At 34.7% G+C, this 20804-nt stretch overlaps 1 long non-coding RNA gene across 1 annotated transcript in view; it reads right to left on the bottom strand.

Moving 5' to 3' along the window:
• The window catches only part of LOC127832609 (uncharacterized), a 146103-nt gene that overhangs the window by 67011 nt on the left and 58288 nt on the right, over window positions 1-20804 (bottom strand). The window contains exons 3-5 of the long non-coding RNA XR_008026986.1: window positions 13087-13168; window positions 10852-10999; window positions 438-509 (exon numbers count right to left, since the gene is read on the bottom strand). This is a non-coding gene — a long non-coding RNA (uncharacterized LOC127832609). The remainder of the gene's footprint in view (window positions 1-437; window positions 510-10851; window positions 11000-13086; window positions 13169-20804) is intronic.

The raw sequence follows: 20804 nt of genomic DNA, 5'->3' as shown, positions 1-20804 counted from the left end.
AACATTATAGGGTGTAGTTTTTTTGCAATAACAAAAATGGCGGCAATTGTGAAGATTTACAATTACGAAATGGATTTTTTGCAATTTAGCAACCAGGAAAGCGTTGTGTCAATGTATTACGCGCACTGAATTTTTATTTTGAAATTTGAAGGTAAAAAACTGCGCGCTATGCATGGTAAAATACGGTACTTATTTTATATTCTCTATTTGTAACTGACTGAAGACAATATAATAAATGCTATTGTGTCACCTTTTGGTTCAAAATTATTCAAATTTCATTTAAAATGTCAGAAATAATTAACAACAATCCTTACAAATTTGTAAGGATTACACATATTGATGCAGAGGTCATTTCTATTGGATAGGGGAGATAACTGCTTCAATAAACAACAAGTTGTTTTTCTATTCTAATAAACTTTTAGCATATATGGTAGTACCTTGACAGCCTTCATCTTTGGACTTCATCCCCTCACATGTTGTTTTCTCTCCAACTGAAACAGTCCCTCCTACTGAAAGATAACGGTGAAATATGCGTCACATTTGTACCAAACAAACATGGGAAAATATGTATCATACATGACACTTGTGGCATCAAAAATCAGAAGTCCAAGGTACGATCATTAATGTCAACAACAAATATAAATATAAGAAAGGCGTATTTTTATTGTATGGGCTGCTCAACTTATGTCTCTTGCGCAAAAACACATAAATTGAATAGAAACAGTTTTTTTGTTTCATTTGGAATGTACATTTCACGTTGATTTTAATTTTTTAATTTCCAAACAGACATGTTTGGATCCATATGTTTGCATTATTCACAGTCAATTTCCTTTTCTGTCAAAAGGAAACGCAGTAATTGTTCAATATTTTTTTAACAACTTTTCTGTCAACAATCTTGTTAAAATTACCAATAACACATTGACGGGTCTATGTGGGACTCACTAATATGGATAAATGTATGTCACTGTTGAGGTAATTGTTAAAGTGTTAACATTGTTGTTTTAAAAGGTTGTATTCAACACATATTCAACGCGTAAGTATGAATATTAATGTAATACAATGCAAATCGTTTAAAATCCCATGCAAAAGAAAATTCAGATTATTGCCACATGGCTTCTCAAGAAGTATATTACCAAGACTAAGATCTTATTATGTCAGAAAATAGTCTTAATTTAGCCATAAATTAAATTTAAACTTAAGAGAATAGCTCGGTTGTTTACAAAGTGAATCATACAGGAAATGGCTGATTTACATTCAAGTGGATATTAATGACAATATCCATGGAACATAATACAAAAATAACATCAAGCATAATCTAACATTGGAAACAATAAAAGTTAATTTCAATCATAAATAGTTTTATGTGAATTGGGAATAAGACATCAAACTGGGAATGGACATCATTTTGGTGATTTTCTCTAACAAAACTATTCATTTCATGATCTAAATTTATTTTTGTAATATATTATCTATAATTTTAGCTTAATAAGCAATTTTCCATTACTTTTTCATTAACAGTGATTGTATTTTTATCATTTAAAGTGTATTTTTAAACCGTGTCCATGCGCGGCATGGACACAGTTTCATTTCATGAGGATTTTTTGTTAAATTAATAAAAAATCCAGTTTTGAAGTAAAATCAATTTAAATGATGCTATTATATATGCAAGTATCTGTTTTAATTATAATTTGTCAAAGTAGATAATTACAACATATATGGTGGACGAACCAGTTATCGAACACCTAAGAAATTAAGTTAAATTTGCAAACACTTAAAATAACAAAAACAATTTGTTTTAACAAATAACTAACAGTTCAATCATTAAATAACTTATCTGTAAAATTTTCAAGCAAATATCCGTCAAGAATTCATAACAATGATTCCTTGTTTATTGTCACCTCTAGCAGACAAAACAAAATGGCGGCCGATGTAAACATGACCTATTACCGAACAGTTCATAAATACTACTCCAGTGAATATAAACAAACATGAAACTGAACAATTTTTTTTGAAACATGAAAATTAACAAAATTAGAAAAGCATGTAGCTTTGAACACAAAAACACAAGTCTATTCCTCTGCAATATTGTGGCAAGGACAATAGAACGGGTCATTTCTCCTAAAAACATTTGTGGCTGTGCAAAACTGCAAGTGCACCCAGTGGCTACAGTTATCAAAGTCACACTTGGCCCACTTTACAAATATCAATGATACGCAGTTAGCAAGTTCTTTTGGCTGAAAGAGGCTGCATACACAACAAGTTTCATCATCATCTTCATCTTCAGAGGATTCAACATCAGTGTTTAGATGTGAGGGTCCAGGCTCTGGGTAAGTGTGTTGTTTTGTTGATTGTTTTTTTTTCAGTTGTTTGTTCCTTGTTTGTGAAGCTGTTTCTTTTGTGGGCATAAGCTTCGAATGTTTGTTGGATTGTTCAGTTTGTTGCTTGTTTTTCTGTTCATTTGTTGTTTCAGCTCTTTCCCTGAGTTTCTGTTCAATTATCGGATCTGTTATTTCTTTGCCAGATGTAAATTCAAGAATGTTATTCTTTTTCTTTGCATTGTTGAATTCTTTCTTTTTGTTAATGACAACTTCTGCTTCATAGAAGAAAACATCAGGATTTCTTTCATGCATGTTTTTGTTGATTTCAGGAACAGATGGTTCAGCAACATATGGTAGCGAAGTGGTAAAATGCTCCTTGCTAACAGCTGACTCGTCAACAGGAAAAACACCTGATTTCTTGAAGGCAGATCGAAGATTTTCCACAGACAATGCTGCTACGTATGCAGCAGATCCAAGAGGAGCAACATTGTACCTTGTTATTTTTGTAGAGGGATTTTCTCTGATAAATCTGTGACACATGGAGTTGTAGATTTTTTGAAGGGGTCCAAAACAACCCACATCAAGGGGTTGAAGGACATGGCTTGTGTGGGCCGGTAAGATGAATAGAATAATGTTATTCTTCTTTGCCCAATCCAGCACTGGAACATTTATGTGGCTTTTATGACCATCAAGCAGAACAAGGATAGGCTGTGACTTGTCCACTCTTTGCACATATCTGAGGAAATGGGTGTCCATGTAGTGTAAAAACACAGCTGAATTTGACCAGCCACTGTCAGACATACACCCTGATGACCCTTGTGTAGACCCTTGTAACAGATCTGCATTCAGGCGTTTCCCTTTGAAAACAAAGAATGGTGGAAGCTGTGTGCCTAATGCGTTTCCACATCCAATTATTGTTGTAACGCAGAACCTTGACGAAGTAACTGCTGGTGCCTTCAATGTGCCACTTATTATGAATGGTGGGGTATGCTCTGTTTGGATACCTTTTTCGTCAATGTTATAGACACACTCAGGTTTGTTGTGGAGGTCATGTTTTTCAACAACGCTCATCAAATTGTTGAAATATTCATGAACATTGGCCTCTGATGTGGCTTCAGCTCTGTAGTTGGACAGTGCCCTCGGACGAACAACTCGCAACTCAGGCCATCGCTGCTGGAAACCCTTAAACCATTTCACAGACAAAGGTTTATCATTTGGCCTTTTACCAAGGAACACTGCATAGTTTGTAGCACTTGCTACAACTTCACTGATGGTATAACCATACCCAAGGGCAGCCATTGTCTTGACATGGTCAACTAGTTTGAGAAGAGTGGAGCTGGTCCGGGTTTGAGGCATTCAGGGTCAATAACCCCTTTCACACGGTCCCATAGTGTAGTATGAGGAACACCATACTGTTTTGCAACAGTTCTTACTGGCAAGCCACTGTCTTTTACTTTAAGGTATGCATTGTGAAGAGCTGTTGGTGAGTAAAGACCTCTGTGTTTAATTATCTTCTTAGGATTAGACTGAAAAAAAAGAAAAACAAACTTAACTTTATGATGATCAATTGTCAAGAAAGAAAAGCTGGAATATTTTTTCGGAACTGTGCTGTAGCTCTAAGAGCGATAATAAAACAAAGTCACATGACTATCACATGACTGTCACGTGACCCGGACTCGACGAAAAAATCTACGTCTGCTGCAACCAAAATTGCAAATGGAAATACGCTTTTTGGTGTGTAAATGCACGTTTTGATAAATGCATTCAAAAAGTAATAGCAAAAAATACATAAAACCGTGTAAATAACAATAAATGCATTTCTTTTACCTGTTTTCGGCGCATTTGTTGCAAGCTTAGTGGACAAGTAGGTCACGGACTTCATAAATGACCATTTGTTTATGGATGTGACGTCATGCGCACTTTTGCGCATGCGCATATAGAACCAAAACAAACCGTCCGATATCAGGTTCTGTTCGATAATAGGTACTTACACGATAAAACTGCATATCATGCACTTTTGATAAAACACAATTTATTCCCAAATTGATGTATTATTCCTAATTCACATAATACAGTGTTTTTACAATATAAAGCAATATACCAATTAATAACACAATAAAGCAAACTAAAAGCATAGGCTTTTAAAATTCCATCAAAGACAATAAAATGACAGAAAACTATTCAAAATTGTCTTGGGGTTATTTACTTTAAATTACTGGACCTAATTGAATTCTTATAAAAAACATTTATCAACAAATAAATAACCATTAAAATGATAAATAAGTAGACACCCTTTTGTGAAGTTAATGCTATTGTGTATCATTTATTGCCAATAGATGACTCTGCCAGAAAGTATGGAAAGTTTTGACAGCTCAGTCTTAATATTTTGCCCACATCTCTCTGATTTATTTTTCAGTATGGGCTTTGTAAACTTTTCTTCTACATAAAACAAACGTGACATTTTACAAAGGGCATGTAACATTCCTTAAAAGGGGCATATTGATTATGTTGTCCATAAAAATAGACGAACAAACACTTCAAATCCAATATCACATTGACAATTTTTTAAGGTTTGAGAATAAATAAGAGATGTATATGTTTAATATTAATTAAATAAGAACTAACTTAAAAATAATCTTTAAAAAAATCATTTTCCATATTGGCCACTAATACTGAGATAGGTGTCTTTAAAAAATACAACAAATTAGTCACAGCCTTCTCTGAAGAGAAATGTAGATAAAAGGAGACAGCTAGACAAAATATGTGTGCCTGTCTGGCCCAGTACATAGCCTCACGGGGTGCCCCACAGTTGTATGTATACATGTCCCCAGGGAAATTAATCACCTTATCAGATATCTGGGCTTTACATGAGTTCCAATTTTGTACAAACTTTCACATGTTTATCCTCATAAGATTTTGTTTGGAAGTTGATTGTTTAAAATAATGTCAAGACAATGTAATTATATCATTTATTTTGTAATTATGAAAAATATTTAGGTATATGATGTTTTGTTCTGCCATTTTAGTTACAATCGGTTAATTTTTCGTCTATAATTCTGACTCCAATTTTTTTTTATTAAAACATTATTTAAAAAAAATATATTGAGACCAACAAATGATTGTTATCACATTGAAAATTTGAAACATTGAAGAACAGTTGGAATATATATATATATATATAAACACGATTTAATGTGACAAAGTTTGCAACAATAACTCGAAGACCACTTGTCTGCCTCATTAATACTGACTCTATATACAATGGCAACAGTAATACCAGACATGGCGAAAGCCTGTCGGCCCGTCGGCCATTGCCGACGATCATTAAAAAAAGGCCGAAGGTGAAATGCAAAATTGTCGGCCTTACTTGGCGGCGATTTTTGCTTCGAAAGAGTGTAACCCTCTTGCAGTTTTCACAACTACATTATTTCATGATAACAAAGTCCAGATATAATACGTTGAATTTCGTAACAAACTGCATCGATAAATTCCGAAAGTTATTCAAAACGTCAACGAAGCGTCTCGCCGAACAACATCATACTTATCTATTGGTTCGCAAAAAGTAGTCGGACATATAGGATAAACGTTCGTTGCACACATGTTGTTAACGTGATCCAATATGGCGGACAATAAAAAAAGAAATAACGATGCTCAGCGAAAAGGACAAATAACAATCAAATTAACGACGGACGTCGCATAATTAGTATGGATTAATTAAAAGCGTGTGTTATTCTACAACGTAGCATACGTTTCAGATACAAATAAAACTCTTTTTTTGGAATTGTTCTGAATGTCACAGAACAAGTGTTTGAAAATTGGAATACAGTCTATTTGCGAAGACAAATACATTTAACAGTTACAGGATTCTCGTTCGAAAATGCAAAAAAGGCAAACATGATTCGATTTATATGTAAATGGATCTTTGTTTAATCAGATTCATGTGCGTATTCTGATTTATTATGTTTGCCACACTATACAGTTAACTGTAATGGCATGTTAGTGAAATGGATATTTAAAGGTAAACTTATTTAATATATTAATTACTCTTAGCTAAATACATCGACAACACTCAAGTATATATGTATAAAGCGTAAATATATCAACAAACTGAAACTAATACACTACATTAATTCCAAATCAAGTTTTCATGCTTATGTTTGCCTTTTTGTGAATTTACTTTGCCATGTCGAGACTAATGGCTCTATGTAATCCCCAGTCAAACGCTTAAAATTGAGGCCTGTGAAAATTTCAACTGGCCTGTGAATTTTTTCTCCTGGTAGGCCAGTCTGGCCTGTAAATTGTATCAAGGACATGACAACCAAAGTATACCTACAGCAATCTGTCATAGCAATATCCAATACAATCCACCACCACTGCCGATGTTATATTCCATTTAAATATGGTATTTCATACATATCATACAATTTAATAATAACATTGTTGATATATCAAACAATAATAATAATACATAAAAGACTCAAACTCAATATGACTATCATGTACACACACTGTACTAGAGACACTGGCGTGGTTTATACATAGCTGTTTGACTAGCGTGACCTACATGTCTGTAGACAGACAGACATGCTCCATGTACACAGACGGTAACTAAAGTGTGTGTATTTATAAAACATAATCATGTAACCTTGTCTAGGTTAAATCAGTATAGAGTGTCAGCCATGAACTGGCGTATGATCAGCTGATCAAGTTGTGAAAACATGGGCTGATGATTATGTTCTATTATGCATTTTAGTTTAATAGCACCTGAAAATGCTATCATTCATTCCCTCCCCACTCAGTGAGAGGTCTACATAAACTTGACAATGTCTGTTGTAACCTGGTAAATTGGTAACAAGAGGAGCAAATGTCCCAGAGCACTTATCATTTTCAAACTAATCCCAGATATCACAACACAATTTTTTAATATTCTAAGCAAGTTTTTTTAAGTGGTTGAAAAATATTACTTCTATATGGCCCAAATGATTTTATTATCGCCACAAATGCAAAACTGCCTAACCTCATGGGGCCATGTTTTAAATGATGCTGAATCATATTTCATAACTGTGACTTTTCTTTTTTTACAGTGATCTAGTGTTGGACTTTATTGAGACAAATGTTCTCACCAAGTAAAATGAAGATTGGGTAATAAATGTTGCATCTAGAGCGTTCACAAGCTTTTTCTTTCATTTGATTAGTGATCTAGATTAACACCCCTCGTGACCTAGTTTCACTCCCTGTTGAGACATAAGTTGGACAATTTAACTGACCAAGTTTCATGAAGATTAAGAAATAAATCTATATGGCCTTTATAGTTTTCATACACTTTTTTAGGTTGACTTCATGATCTGGTATTAAACCCCATGTTATCCAGTTTCAATGATTTCATTGGGACAGTCACAAATATTCTAAGTTCAATGAAGAATGGGCAGTAGATCTTGCCTCTATATTATTCACAAGGTAAATGTTGAAGACAAATGATGGACAAAAGGCAATAACAAAAGCTCACCATTAGCATGTTGTACTCAGGTGAGCTAAAACACACACTGATATTGGAAGACATTCTGGATCTTATCAGTCCAAGGTCACACAGTCACCTGGTTACAGTGTCCATAAAAGCCTGGTTTATGAGGTCATGACCCTGGACTGTGTGTCCCAAGTTGACCTGTTGATGGGGTTTGGTTACAGTAAACAGGAGAAATGGTGAAGACTCTCCTTACTGTTGTTGGTCAAGTAGTTTGCAAAAATGTATCCAATTGGGGGTTTTTTGTAAAAATTATTTTGAACAGAAATAAAACTGACACAAATTTGAACAACACACAGTGCTTGAAAAAGCTGTAATGTAATTAAGCTCTACACTCTAAGATCATTTATTGAATTTATTTAGAAATTAATGTTGCTATTTTAAATGTCTAAGCTCCAAAACATTAACATTAATTGTGAACTATGTTAGCATATTATCACTCACAGATTGTGTCCCTTATTTGGATTCTGTTTGATTTTGCTTATTGAACAAAGTTTAAAAAGAACATAACACTATATTTTGTAAGGGACTGCATAAAGATCAGTACCAAGTAAAAAATGTGAAGTTACACTGTTGCAAAATTAACAGATTTGTCAATTAAAGAATGGTTTTTGAATTGATTTTTCATGATAAAACATTTCGATAACAAGTTTGAAAAGGGAACTTTAATGAATAAAATTTACATGGCCTAGTTAAAACCATTCATTCTATAACAGTTCAAATTCTCCTTACAACTCTGCAAGTGTGAAAACTGAGCAAAAAGATAATTTAATTTGATGGGCAGAATATGGTTCTGAGATCAAAGAAAATGATTGGACTCAAGAAAGTTGCTCCATTTTCAGTTGAAGATTTATGGTGGGAAAATCATAGTAGCTATTGTGTATTAAAATGTATCCTCAAACATAATTTTTTAGGACTTATTGGTTTTCAGCAGCCTGTTTTACACATTAATGTCTGCAGCCATTGAATAGAGGAGGGTTTCATTAAAATAAGTGGTTATTCTGTTATTTAAATACAATTACAGTGAGGTGATAGGTAACTTATTATTTAATGCTCAATTGACACCATTTCCCCTTGATTTGTAACAGTTTTCTATGTGTTTTTAAAAAAGTCATCATGTTTAATTGTGCTTGTGTATTAAGAGCTGCCCTCTTGAAAAATGAGGCTTCGTGCATGAGCCTAAAGTATTGTTCCAGATGAGTCTGTGCAGTAAGCACAGGCAAATTAGGGACAACACATTTGCTTGGAATATTTGGTTTAAAGAAAGTCTCTTCATAGCGAAAATCTAGTCTTAGGCAGAGTGTTAACCCTGGTTAGTCTGAGGCAGAGTGTTAACCCTGGTTAGTCTGAGGCAGAGTGTTAACCCTGGTTAGTCTGAGGCAGAGTGTTAACCCTGGTTAGCCTCAGTGCAGGTGAGGCAGAGTGTTAGCCCTGGTTAGTCTGAGGCAGAGTGTTAACCCTGGTTAGTCTGAGGCAGACTGTTAACCCTGGTTAGTCTGAGGCAGAGTGTTAACCCTGGTTAGTCTGAGGCAGAGTGTTAACCCTGGTTAGCCTCAGTGCAGGTGAGGCAGAGTGTTAACCCTGGTTAGTCTGAGGCAGAGTGTTAACCCTGGTTAGTCTGAGGCAGAGTGTTAACCCTGGTTAGCCTCAGTGCAGGTGAGGCAGAGTGTTAGCCCTGGTTAGCCTCAGTGCAGGTGAGGCAGAGTGTTAGCCCTGGTTAGCCTCAGTGCAGGTGAGGCAGAGTGTTAGCCCTGGTTAGCCTCAGTGCAGGTGAGGCCGAGTGTTAACCCTGGTTAGCCTCAGTGCAGGTGAGGCAGAGTGTTAGCCCTGGTTAGCCTCAGTGCAGGTGAGGCAGAGTGTTAGCCCTGGTTAGCCTCAGTGCAGGTGAGGCAGAGTGTTAGCCCTGGTTAGCCTCAGTGCAGGTGAGGCAGAGTGTTAACCCTGGTTAGTCTGAGGCAGAGTGTTAACCCTGGTTAGTCTCAGTGCAGGCTGAAAAGACTAATCTGGGATGTCACTTTAAGCAAATGCATTAAGCTCCATTTTCCATCCAAGAGCAAAGCTCTGTCACAATATGGTTTACTTTCTGTGGAAAACGCAAGGATTCTAAAAAGAAACACTGACCATTGTATACTATACTGAATGAAACATTTGCTTGAGTAACTTTGTCACATGAATCTTTTAAGATTTACTGATTGATTTTGCAAAGTAGAAACAATTTGTTCCATAACTGTTGAATGTGTGTGCATTGAATTTGCTTTGTAATGTTAATAAATTTACATGAACTTAATTAAAGTTTCTTTATTGCTGTATACATGTTCAATTGTTATTGCACCTGATGCCCTTCCTATTGGGGTCAGTAAGAGCAGTTCAATGTGACAAATGGCATGCTGAACCAACAATTCACAGTATCACTATCAATTTTAAATTACACTACACATGGGGAACATTTATTTACTGCCTGCTATTTCACTGATTTATGCAGTCATAATAACTTTTTTAAAGTTATAAGCCTAGATTTTCTCTAAGGGGTTTTACTTTCTTTTTGGATGAAAGTAATTTTATACATGGCACGTACAATAACAAAGTTCATTACACAAAGTTAAATATGTGTTAATTGACAATAAGTTTAATTACAGCACAATGAAAGATCAAACTTTACAATTCAACTGTATTCCAACAAACAAGTCAAAGGGGAGTGACTTTCACATTTCATTAAATTGCGTCCCAAACTGCAAACATCCAAACTGCAAACGGATGTTTGCTGGTATTAAATTAAGTAGTATTTTCTACTTTTTTTCAATATTATTTAGTATCAAAAGCCATAAAAAAACTTGTCTTAAATATGTCAACAGGAAACTTTTTTTATCATAATAGACACCTAGAATTCTAAAAAAAAATGAGAGAAAAAACAACACTCAAATTAATTACTTGACACAGATTTATAAAGATTATATAAGTATTTAAAAGGTTCTCACATATAGTCATAAATCAATTTTAACAAAAAAGACTTACAATAAAATCCGCTGGATGTGACTGCCCGCCCTGTGAAGGATGCGATGATCTGTTGAGGAAGACACACTATCAAGTTACGCCAACCAACTGTTGCAGGACTTTCTGTAATTCAACGCTCACGTAATGTCTGATCACCTCAATACTGCACCTGAATATCAGACCAGCAATCAATATATTGATACGAAATAAGTCTACTATCAGGGACTACCTGGAGTGCCTCAGTACCATTGACACCACATACCCATGTACCGTCTACTGGGGAGACTTGTTCATCCGCATGATCAATAAGCAAATCTCCTCATCAACACTTATTAACTTGTCTGTGTCACGATTGTTTCACATATATTTTCAGCCTGTAAAATAATGATAATTTTCTTACTGTGTCCATAATGCGGAAAAAAGATAAGAGTGTATAAGTACCAGTAGCGGTAAATATTAGTATTTTCAGTCTCATATTGAAATAAAAAATTTGCAAGAACATTTTTCAAATTTCACAGCTTTTTACTCTTCCTTCTGAATGACAGTAAGTGGTCTTAGTCATTTTGAAAATTTTACCAACCCTTTTTTCTCCACCAAAAAAATACGGGAATGTTATAATAGCTCTAATCTGCAGATAATCTGCAGATTATCAACATCCTAATAAAACCATCTTGAAAACCGAGCAATATCAATTGCATTTCTTTGGGAATTATTGGTTTAATGGAAGACGCCAGTTATGTACATCTGATAATACTAATGTTCTGCGCGTGTCACCTGATCCGTACCGATTTCCTGTAAGAGATCTGTCCAAATGAGTTCTAATACAAACACATAATGGGACCGGACCAATACCCAACTCACAATTTTACAAGAAGTAACATGTCCTTTATATCTCCTGTGATTTATTTAAAGAGATGTGCACCGTTATAAGATTACATTTAGAACAATTTGACAAGCTTTCTTCTTAAGTACTTTTTATTTAAAGATTTCTCAGAAAATCTTGGGGTCCATGACAAATTTCGCAGGCTATCGGCTTTAAAACTCCTAATGCATCTGGTTGGTAGTGTTCACAGTCTGGAAACATGCTAAAGACTTCCCCCATCCTATCAAGGACATGACAAATATGGCATGATGTTTTTTTACTAATATAAACTGCAGTTGATGTAAAAAAAAAATCCCCCTTTTAATCCCTTTATCTTGGAGCGTGTATAATATTATATGACTCAAGAGGATTTGTTTAAACATACCCACTTTTCATAGGGCCATTTTTAACATTTACATACTTTGTTGCATTGTTTATTATGTTAATTATATCACAATAAATGACAACCCAGCCTCTTGTCTGTCCTATGCCTAATTGGGCATTTACTGCTGTTATCTTTCCCAAATACCCAATGTATCAACGCATTTTTTATTTGGATTTTTAGGAAATGCAACTTTTTGTCACTGGCACAGGACTGTTTGTAAGTTTTTTGTTTCTGTACTGAATACAATTACAAACAAAATTTTATTTTTTGTAAATTTAATGTTTGCATTGCAGGACAGTCAGAATTTTCTCTGTGTCTTATCAAATTATCAGTAACAAATGTGAGGCGATCATTTTTTTTTAATCTAAAATGATTTTAATGCATCCAATGTTTAAAGGGGCCTTTTCACAGATTTTGGCATGTTTTGAAGTTTGTCATTAAATGCTTTATATTGATAAATATAATCATTGGATATAAAAAGCTCCAGTAAAAAATCAGGAATAAAATTTTTAATAAGAAAAAAAAGGTAACCCTCTGCGGGACTCAAACCACTGACCCCTGGAGTCCTGGAGTAAAAAGCCTGCGACTTAGACCACTCGAGCATCCTTTTCTGTATAGAATATAAGGCATATTAGATACTTTATATAAGCAATCCTCGTAGTTTCCCAAAACATAACGACAACAACAGAACTCTCCAAATTATTAATTCGCTTCGCGTTGCAACGCTTTATAATTTTCGGGTTTTTAAATTGTCAAAAGATGCATATAATGGCTATTTTAGAGCATGGTAAATGTTCAGTATTACTGTTACCTCACAAATATCATAACTAAAATGAAAATTTGCAAATCTGAAACAATTTTTTTCAATTTTGTCAATTTACCCGTAAGTGAAAAGGCCCCTTTAATTTGTAAAAATGCAGAAAATACCAGAATAGTGAAAATGTCATACAATGACTGCATCACTAAATGTGTATTACAAATCAACTGTACATGTAAATTACAAACATACCATAACAGCTCTCGAATGGCCCACCATCTGTTGTCTACGCTGTTTGTTTATGTCCAAACAGGGCTGCACGCAATTCTGTATCCTGAAATACAATGCAAAACATAAACTGGAAGTGCAACGTGTCCTAAATAAACATATCTAGATGCAAATGAGCAACAAGGGACAAAATTGTCACAAAACCAGGTTTTCATTGTGAAAAAAAAATCTGATAAAGGGAGAAAACTCAAACTGAACTTTTGAAATGACCAAAAAAAATTAACCCCCTTTGTAAGTTTTTTTTTTTTTAAATCTATTTTTAGTCGTGGCGACCTTGACATTGGAGATATTGACGTGATTCTTTCGTGGGACACACCGTCCCATGATGGTGAACAAATGTGCCAAATGATTTTAAAATCTCACAATGAATGACATAGTTATGGCCAGGACAAGCTCATTTATGGCCATTTTTGACCTTTGAACTCAAAGTGTGACCTTGACCTTGGAGATATCGACGTAATTATTTCGCGCGACACACCGTCCAATGATGGTGAACAAATGTGCCAAATGATTTTAAAATCTGACGATGAACCACATAGTTATGGCTCGGACAAGCTCATTTATGGCCATTTTTGACCTTTGAACTCAAAGTGTGACCTTGACCTTGGAGATATCGACGTAATTATTTCGCGCGACACACCGTCCAATGATGGTGAACAAATGTGCCAAATGATTTTAAAATCTGACAATGAACGACATAGTTATGGCCCGGACAAGCTTATTCCGCCAGCCCGCCAGCCAGCCAGCCCGCCAGCCAGCCAGCCCGCCCGCATTCGCCAATCTAATAACCAGTTTTTTCCTTCGGAAAACCTGGTTAATAAATAAAATATAATTAAAGAAGGAGTGTATGATGATGTAAAACTATTAACTGTCTCAAATGATAAATATTTTACCAATACTTCAATAAATGTCAAAAACATACAGATGTTATGCAATTAAAATAGAAACTCATTCCTGGTCAAGGGCAAAAAAAACAGGAATACATGGGTCACTGGGGGCATTCAAATCAACATATAAATATTGCTAATATGTAAACAGTTTGACAATAAAATAATACTTTATTTGTTCCATGTATTAAAAGAGTTTGTTAATGTTGATCATTTTAATATGACATACCCAAAACAAGTTTTTAATAGGTTAAGAAAGGACTCTTAATCAAGTAGACATTTCCTCTCTAAAACAATATTATTGTACAAGATTTTTTTATTAACAAATGCATATAAAAAATTTCATTTGATACATAAGAGCACAGTAGAAAATTATCAAGGCCACACAAATCTATCAAAACTGTTATGTAAGAATTCTTATTATAAAACTATCTGTCATATTGCACAATTTTAAATCTCTGATCACAAATGCAGGTAAAATGCTAATAAATTGCAATCACATTTTTATGTTATTATTACATTATAATAGTCCTATCAATTTCACGGAGTAAATGGATTGTGTAAGGACGTTATGAAAACCAAACAACCAAGTGTCAATTCAACCATATAAGCACTTTGGAAGAGTTTCAGATTATTTTAATTACATTATTTTGATCAGTCAGCCTTTGTAGAAGACAAGATTTCATAACATGACCATCAGGGGGTTTTCTAGCCATTTTGGGAAAAGGAGTCTAGTCAAATTGGGAATTTTTCTAACGATAAATGTGGCAAATTTGGGAATTATTTATCGACAAAAAGGTCTTAATTAAAGTTATATATTTTGTAGGATGTTTGAAAAATAAAGTTGAGATATTGCGTCTAATAATCATAAGTCACAAGAGACTTCTTTCTTTAAAAAAAAGGGATTTTTTAAAATAATATCTGTTTGTGATTGGGTCCGTTTGCTTCGGGATCGGGTCCGTTTTACGGCCCTTTTTGCATAGAAGAAAATCCCCTGCCTATACTGATCTAGTTTAAAGATTAAAATTAAGGAACCCATCATATAATCATATTATTATATGGCAAAAAGAAAGCTTTCTGAATATGCTGGACATGATTACATTGACATCCTATTAGATTTTGAACATTATTGGGTATTTCACCACAATTAACACATATTGCCCCTGTGGAAGCCTTTTTAGTATTAATTAATTGGCCCGTTTAAATAAGTCCCAAAGTATGTCAATTTCAAGATCACAATGAGTTGGGCGTGTTGATAGTGTTAATAGAAAAATTACAAACAAGTATCAAATCTTTGTAGCAAGCAGTTTTGATGTCATTTTGGCTTGGACAAGTGTGTGTGTATTTCAAAGTTTATGAGGTGCTTTCCAAGCCAGAGGCTTCATCATGTGTGGATCAAGAGTGTGACCCAGCACTTCTCGCTAATTAACTTACTAAACTCTTGAAAATTGGGACAAACTTTGAGTTAAAGCTTCAATTTCCAGCTATTTCATTGCTACTAAAAATAATTTCAATTTTGGTGTGGTCTTCAGTTGTGGGGGAAGTCGTAGTACGCTGAGGAAACCCCACCTGTTTCGTATGGTAAACACCAACCAAACTCACATGCTTCCGGGAACGGGAATCAAACCAGGGTCACCTTGGTTAGAAGCGAGTGTACCAACCATTGCGCAAGCCAGATAGCCGTCTAAATTCTTATACAAGAATTCGGACTGTTTCAATTAGTCCAAGCCCAAAATATGATCAGGTGATGTGTGTTGGTAGTATTTAGAGACATCATCCATTCAAGTATTAAAACTTTCTAGGACGAATAATTGATGTTAAAACGGAATGTCTTTTTATTTTAAGCTGGTATAGGGAGGGAGGGGCAAAAAAAGGACAGGCCCATCACTTAATGAAAAACCCCATCTATAAATATTGAGGGCATGAAAAGAAGAAAAACCATCATCAAAGGTCAACTTTTTGTATGTTTATGTGAATTGTTTGCTATTTTCAAATAGGTAATATCAGTATTTCAGTAAACGCTTTGCATGCTGGGAAATTTGTCATCTGCTAAAATGTCGTCTGCTGAATTTCTAAAATTAGCATTTTCTTCGATTTTTTTTCAAAGAATACTATCAGAATAGCAAACAGTTTGAATCCTGATGAGACGCCACGCTCTGTGGCTTCTCATCTGGATCCAAACTGTTTGCAAAGGCCTTCAAAATTCAGTTCCAGCACTGAAAGGGTTAAATCTTTTGCAGTCAACCTACTTAATTTTTCCTGGAATTTTAAATTTTAAATAAGTTGATATAAATACATATAAGAAACTAAAACCTATCTTCATACAACTTTGTTCCGAACCGTGTTTATTTATTGCTGCAGTGTCTCTATTAAATATTGCAAAACTATAGCAACCTTACACTGACACCATTGAAAATATAAGCAATCAGATAGCAAGGTAATTAAATACAATCCATTATTTGCTAACATTCATCTCCCATATGATTTAAACGCCAGACTGCTGAAGTCATCACAAAATCATTAATAATCTAGCCTGATGGTTACAACACTGTTTCTCAATAGTTTTGACGGAGAAACCAACATCAAATGAACTGGTATCGAGAGTATACATGGAGAGATCAATGAATTCAATGCAGACATGTTTATTGATTGATCTGTCTACCTTGTATTGAGTTTGCCCTAGCCCACTGGTACATGGCATACTTTTCACTAAGTGGATTGTACATAATTAAGTAGTCAGACACGATTGTGTTTGCCCTCACATGGCCTTACTAGAGTCTGTGAAAACATGTCATAACAACTTGTCACTATGCTATCACCATGTTGAGATATTTTCCACCAATATGGTTACACCTTTAACTACCTTTGATTTACAAGAAAAAAACAAAAGATATGTTTGTCAGAAACACAATGCCCCCTAATGGGCCCCTTTGAATTTTTTCGTTTTATTTTTACCTTTGACCTTGCAGTATGACCTTGACCTTTCACCACTCAAAACGTGCAGCTCCATAAGATATACATGAATGCCAAATATCAAGTTGCTATCATCAATATTGCAAAAGTTATGACCAAGGCTTAAGTTTTTTGACTCATACATTATGACAGACAGACACATACAATGACAGACAGACAGACAGACAGGCCAAAAACAATATACCCCCGATCATTTGATCCGGGGGCGTAAAAATCATATGCACCAAAAACCAGGATATTAACTAAGAATAACAGCCAGTTCCAACATTAAAATAATGAACATGTGCTAATATAATTATTATCATCGGATATATACTATTCTCATCATAAATTAAATATTAACTGAATTCATAAAAGTTCCACCATTATTAACAAGAAATCATATCCAAATATGTGTGAAAGAATCTTGGGATGTCCAAATATTGGTGAAGGGACGTTTATTTGTATTGTTTCAATTTTTAAGAATAATTGGTGTGCGAATTTACTTTTAAATATTATTAATTTATATTCCAGTAAAACCAAGAAAAAGTTTCTTAAAGAATGGTGTCCTGGCCTAGATTTAACACTTACTGTGAAACCATTATTAATCGCCAGGAATTAATTTTCATAAATTTCGTCAGTCGACCGATCGGCGAATTTAAGATCCTAACGAACAATCATGCTCTATGTTTGAACAAATACAAACACCAAGTTGAACAATATTTTAAAACTTTACCGTACACATGAGGCATTAAATTCAAACATAATCCATGCACACATTCACTGCTGTTTCGTAATCAAGATTAATCCGGTTTTGACACAAAGGGATGTAGATTACACAAGGTACTTAACTGACACGTGACACTTCTTTAAAACGCGTGTGCATTACAGCTGTGTCGAATGCGTTGACTTCGTTTATGTAGAATGGTAATGAAATAGCGCTAATTGTTTATAACTGTATTACCCATTAGGTGCATTGTGTTTTTCAGGGGTGTTGCATATTAGCCATCACGCAGCGAATGCCGATGAAAGACAATAAACCAAATGAAAAGATGACGATGTGTGATCAACATGCGTATTTATCACAAATTAATAAAGAATATTTTAATTGCTGTTTGTTGTTTGATTGTTTGCGTTTAACCACACTTATTACTATTTTATATGTATCAATTTATTTATTTTTGAATTATTGACATTATTGATTTATATACCGGTAGTTTACTTTTTAAGAACAAACACACACATAGAGTTTCTAATTTTAATGTTGATATTAGAATAAAAAGCATTTTATTTGAAAAAAAACACTTAACAAACTGGAACCTCTTTCGTATAACACAAACAGTTTTAAAACGGTATTGACAGCATTTTAATAAAAATCATACCAACTAGAACACATACCCAATTGGCAATTGGCTTCGTTGTTACAAACACTCGTTTACGGTTATTTGATCCCACTTGTCCGCTAATCATAACAATGAACGTGTTAATGGCATACATTAAGAGGGTCCATTACTGTCCCTTGATAACAAAAGACTAGTTAATTGGCATGTGACAAACAGGCCCCACCTCCTGCAGTGATTCTCAAGTGTGTTCCCGCATTCGTACCACGATTTTTCGCAACTGCGACTGATCGCGAATATGTATTACACACAAATCGGATATTGACTGACGCATTTTTTTTTAATTCAAAATCATAAATCGGCGAATTTAAGTGCTGACGAAATCGTCATTTTTATAAAAATGACGAAATTTTGTGCTGTCGAAAATAAATGGTTTCACAGTATGTCTAGAGATGCCAGGATATATAAAACAATTTCTCATGGTTCAAACAGAAATCTCAAACCTAAATTCAAGCACTTTTCAAGGACTTTTCAAGGCCAAATTTTCATTTTCAAGGCCGAGCACCGTACGTTAGTTTCCTTTAAAAACTGCATTTTCAAACCAGATTTACATAGTAAATATCATTTTTTTATTTGCTCAAACACATTACACTTATTCCACAATAACTCATACGTGTTATTTCTAGTTATTACATAGAAATACAGGTTATCCATCCTTAACACAATGAGTGTCACATATGTACAGTACAGCCAACGCGGCTCAAACATAATCCGCGGCTACGCCACGGCCAGATTATTAGTACGCGGCCGCCGAATCGTGTGTTCACGCGGCGTATCGCCGTGGCAATCGGCATCGATCCGCGCAACGACGCAGAGTCTGTATTAACCTCGCGTAATTTCGCGGAGTAAATCCGCCGCATACGTACGCGGCAGATCGAGTGAAAAGATATCCACCCACATGTACATACATGTATGTGAAGCGTAGAATTAATTACTCGCAACTGTTAATGTTTCGTTCGATTATCATTATTAAATTTGTAATCCGAAACACACTTTCGAATTTTAATGCTAACGCGACCTTTGGCAAATTCTAGCGTCAAATAAACAGTGCTAAAATATCCTTTGTTTCATAAAAAGCGCGCGAAAATTATGCAGACATGTAGAACGTCGTTTGGAAAGTTTGGGTGTATTTTATGTTGTATAAAAACATGAACATCACGTCAAGCGTAAATCGTGTGTTCAGTTGAAAAAAAGCACCGATTAGACGTTATTTCATCATCTCTATAAATAGTAACACATGCCAAAATGTATTTGATACTTAAGGAAATATCGAGAATGTTTGTGTATCATAAATATTTACCAGCATTTGCTTTAAAACTGGAATATACAGAATTACCGGGTAATTAGTAGCGATATTAACTGTATAATATGAACAAAATAAAACGTGTTTACATACACATATTCAAACAATAGTTATAATAAGCTGATAATTAACAAAACAACAAATACGTCGTCACCGTCTTGATTATTGATGTTGCTTCAAGCTGCTAATTTTCTTAGCTTAAATATAATAGCAAAATCAACATGCAATTAATTCATAAATCAACCATATGCTGGAGCCTTGACCACTTGTATGTGCGAAAACATAATTACGTGACAGTGTTTATGTGTGAAATACATACACTACGGGCGGGAAACAAACTTAATTGGCCAGACACATTAACTATGCTTACATGTATATGCTAAGACAATCCGCGCACAATACATTTATTATGATTTTAATTATTATTATAATTGTTCTTTCAAAATTTGTAAACTACATGTAACTAAAAAAATTGAAGATTTTTTATTTCATGATGCGCATCGATTCGGCATCATGTCGCGGATCGCGGCATGCCTCGGCGGACAGATGCGAAGTTTCGCGGCGAAATGCGACTTGCCGCCGCATACTGACGCGGCTTCAACGACTGAAGCGGCATCGACTCGTTTCGCCTTGCCGCCGCGGATCGCGAAATACGTTTGTTCCGCATTGGCTGTACTGTATTTACATTTAAAAGTTATTACAAACAAACACATTGTCTCTTTCTATGCTCACATCAAACAGACTAGTTCATTACATTTGAACAGCAGTCAGTTACTATAACATTTTGTCTTTAACAGAATTGATTTCCTTTTCCAGTTCTTCCAGCTCTCTCCTCTTATTCAGTTAACCACCCTGGTTTGAAACGACACTTCCCCATCCCTGCGTTTTCACTCGCAAAAATTGATCACAATGAAGAACCTCTGACGTAGTACACATAATCTGTGACGTGTACACATAACGTTTCGTACTAAATAGTGTACGAAACTTATATTTCGTATTCAACTTTTTTTGCGCGAAGGAATTTATGATAAATTTTCATAATATTTCCCTTAAGAACGATTTAAGTAAAATAATAAAAGCGATGATAAAAGTAATTTTGAGCATAAATAAACATTTTCAAGGCTTTTTTACATGAAATAA

The sequence above is a fragment of the Dreissena polymorpha genome, chromosome 5, assembly GCF_020536995.1.
Source record: "Dreissena polymorpha isolate Duluth1 chromosome 5, UMN_Dpol_1.0, whole genome shotgun sequence".
Classification (NCBI taxonomy): Eukaryota; Metazoa; Mollusca; class Bivalvia; order Myida; family Dreissenidae; genus Dreissena; species Dreissena polymorpha.
Note: the sequence above shows the minus strand (reverse complement) of the source record. Positions and strands in the feature narration are given on the sequence as shown.